This window comes from Eptatretus burgeri, chromosome 3, assembly GCF_056783735.1.
Source record: "Eptatretus burgeri isolate ZD-2024b chromosome 3, Ebu_testis_v1, whole genome shotgun sequence".
Classification (NCBI taxonomy): Eukaryota; Metazoa; Chordata; class Myxini; order Myxiniformes; family Myxinidae; genus Eptatretus; species Eptatretus burgeri.
Genome location: NC_140963.1, coordinates 37495840 through 37499902, shown reverse-complemented (window position 1 = coordinate 37499902; position 4063 = coordinate 37495840).

The following is a 4063-nucleotide window of genomic DNA, read 5'->3' as shown; positions in this document are numbered from 1 at the left end:
AATACAAGTTTTACCTTGGAGACTCACAAATTTTGAAAAAATCAAGAAATGAGTTCTGCCTTGATGGTTTAAATAACTACCTTGGAGACTCAGGAAAAGGGTTCTGCCAAGATGGTTCTAAATATGGGGCCTACCTTGGAGACTCACAAATTTTGAAAAAATCAGTAAATGAGTTCTGCCTTGATGGTTTAAATAACTACCTTGGAGACTCAGGAAAAGGGTTCTGCCAAGATGGTTCTAAATATGGGTCCTACCTTGGAGACTCACAAATTTTGAAAAAATCAGTAAATGAGTTCTGCCTTGATGGTTTAAATAACTACCTTGGAGACTCAGGAAAAGGGTTCTGCCAAGATGGTTCTAAATATGGGTCCTACCTTGGAGACTCACAAATTTTGAAAAAATCAGTAAATGAGTTATCCTTAAGAGACTTTGTAAGTTGGTTTTACTTTGAATACTTGAAATGTGGGTTCTGGATTGATAACTCACAATGTGATACATATCTTGGAAACTCAACGGGAATGTGGTTATACCTTGAAGACTTGGAAAGTTGGGTTTATGTTGGACACTTGAAACTTTTTTGGGGGCTTTTATTTATTTATTTATTTATTTATTATTATTATTATTTTATTTATTTATATTTTGGAGACTTTTGGAGTTGCTATCACTCTTTGGGATCTAAACCTATCGATGTAGTTCTTTGTCGGATGGTGCTTGATGGGAGCAAGATCAAGAAAGTTCTGGGAAGAAAGTGCAGGCTGACTCCCCCTTTTTACGTCATCAAACCTGAAAGCCTTAAAAGACAGAATTGGAAGAAGAGAAAAAAACAAAAAATATACATTGTTCGTTCTGGGAAGAAAGTGCAGGCTTACTCCCCTTTCTACGTCATCAAACCTGAAAGCCTTAAAAGACAGAATTGGAAGAAGAAAAAAAAACGTAAAAATATATATATATAGGTGGAAATCTCATTTTGAAAAAGACATTGTGTTGGGCGAGGATTGAGTTGGGGTTGAGATTTTGAATGTGAGGGTTGGGGTTGAGATTTTGAATGTGAGGGTTGGGACACACACACATACACATCAACAAACAAAAGTTAAGCCTTGACTATTCAGTTGAGGATTCTGTGTTTGGGGTTCACAGATGTAAGAACGTCCACCCCTTGACACACATTATATACTGTTATACACCTCGGACTTGGCCCTCGAGTGTCCACAACGGTGTATAGTAGGAGGGAGTGAAGTGCCAACCTATTGCTCCCATTGCACACACACACACACACACAAACAAAAGTTAAGCCTTGACTATTCAGTTGAGGATTCTGTGTTTGGGGTTCACAGATCTAAGAACGTCCCCCTTGACACACATTATATACTGTAATACACCTCGGACTTGTCCCTCTAGTGTCCACAAAGGTGTATTATCTGCTTAGTTTTGTCTTTTGTAATTCCTGTGAATAAAATGAACCTAAAATCTCTTCCCCTTCCAAATCATATATTTTATAAGTCCAAGGAACTGTATCTATTACATCAACAATTTTAAAAAGTTCTTTCGTCCATCGTTCAGTAAAACCCTTTTCAAAATGAGATTTCCACCTATATATTCTTACGATATCACCAACTTTGAACTTAGGTTTTCTGACATTAATCTCTTTTTCATATTTTAATTTTGTAAATGTTTCTGATGGCTTCATATTCGTTGACGTGTGAATCGTGTCATTATACTTATCCACAATATCCTGAATAAAAGATAACCATTGTTGTGAACCGAGTTGTGTGAATTTTTTATATAGTCTCTCTTTTAAGGTACGATTAAAACGTTCAACAACAACTGCCTTCCCTTCATTAAAGGTACTGTATAATGTAATACTGTTATTTTTTAGAAAATTCATAAATGTCTTGTTATAAAACTCTCTACCCTCATCAGTCCACAATTTCTTAGGTTTTCTCTTACTTTTATTAAATATCTGTTGAAAAGCTAACATAAGAGTATTACCTGTTTTGTTTTTTAAAGGGACAACCCACGCATATCTACTCCTCAAATCAATAACGGTTAAAGCATACTTGTACCCCTTATCATTATTGAGTTCAATCAAATCAGCAGACCAGATATAATCAACTTCCTTGGAATAAACTTTCCTTCTCTGAAACTTTGTGAATATTGGTTTATGTAATTCATCAGCTAATTGCTCTTCAGTCTTAATGGCATCATTAGAGCCTATAAGTTTTTTGAATTTCCAAGTCCAAGTTTCAATTTAGCACTAATCATCTTCTTCACGATGAACCTATCAACTTTTTCTCTCAAGGTTGGATTTTGTATCAGAGACAAATTATACAACATTTCTCTATCGGCTTCATGCTTTTCTTCCAACGTTGTGGTATTCCCATAATCAATATCGTGTCTCATGCACACTTCATCAACTCTATTGATTGGTTTACTCCAGGATTTAGGATTGTCTGCCTCATCTAATCTTTTATCTAAGTTTGTGCCTGGACCACAGAAAGAATACCCTGGAAGATGTAATTCCCCTGGTATTCCAGTAGTTGTAAATTTACTTCCTGATAAAAACTTTTGTATATCTCCTCCGAGTTTGTGTTTGGAGATAAATTGATTTTTTTTGAACCACACACCGAACATATACCTTTTTGTATAACCCTGTTATTTTTACTTTTAATATATGAAATATTTTTAGTATTAGTTTTCTTTTTACATTTGAGACAATAACTCATTTATTTATGAGAAAAATTCCTGCAGAGTGCAAAAACCTTTTTAGTTTCCAACATGCACATTTGAATCTTAATTTTTAAAACATAAAGAATCCTTAGAAATGCCTTCACTCTGTCCTCCATTTATTTAAGAAAAAACTTGAATTAAAATGAATAGCTTGACGATGCTAATAGTTTTGTTGAAAGTATTGCAAATAGACTTGTTAATTCTTTGTATTCCTTCCTGGTGGGATGAGTTATTTTCTTTAATACCTCTATTCTTTTTTGAATCTCACTGGTTTCCATATTTTGATATTTATTTATTCTCTCTCTTTCCTCCCTCTCTCTCTTCTCCCTCTCCTCCCTCTCTCTCTTCTCTCTTTCCTCCTTCTCTTTCTTCTCCCTCTCTCTCTTCTCTCTTTCCTCCCTCTCTCTCTTCTCTCTTTCCTCCTTCTCTCTCTCCTCCTTCTCCTTTTCCTCCTCTTCCCTCTCTTCTTCAACTCCTTCCTCATCCCTTACTATACTTGAATCGTTTACACCCCATAGAATATTATACATATATTCATCAGGATTTCTTGTTATTCCTGTATCCAAAATAATTTTTTTACAACAGGAAACCAATAAAATTTCTTTTGAATTTCTAAAAGAGCCTTACCTTTTCTTAACCTTATAATTTTTTCATTATTTAACATTCTAATTAAATCTAAAGTTGTTGGTTTATCAACATCAGCATAATGCCAATCTTTTATTGAAAATACCTCATTCTTATGTTGTAGAACATATTTATTAAAATACCGAATACCCTTTTCTTGAAGGTATGCTTGGACACAGAAATGATAATTTTCTTGAAGCCTTCTTGCTGTCATTTATGTATTAGAAATATATGTTAGAATAATATTATGGCACGAAACACCTCCCCATCTTCCCATAGTTAAATCATTTTGTATTTCCTTACTTATTATATATAATCCTGTTTTTTCTGTTTTCATGAGATAAACAAGGGCAAAACCATTATTATATTTACCCTTATTAAATTCTTTTATTTGTTGTTTACTAATCGTGGCTCCACAAAACTCATTCTCGATACCAAGTGGATAATATTCTTCCTTACGAGACTGATTTAATTGTTCCAGGTCTTCGAGGTTAATTTTAAATGACCAATTATACCCTAAATCATTCATATCATACCCCCATTGTTCTATTCTCATACAAACGATACGCCCTTCTTTATAAAAATTTATTTTAATTCGAACTATGAATTCTGTATGACCTGGAGATAATATCAACACTTCTGTATCTTTAGAATACACAGCCGTTTTATTTAAGTATATATATTGTGATAAATCGCTTAATCTCACCAAGTC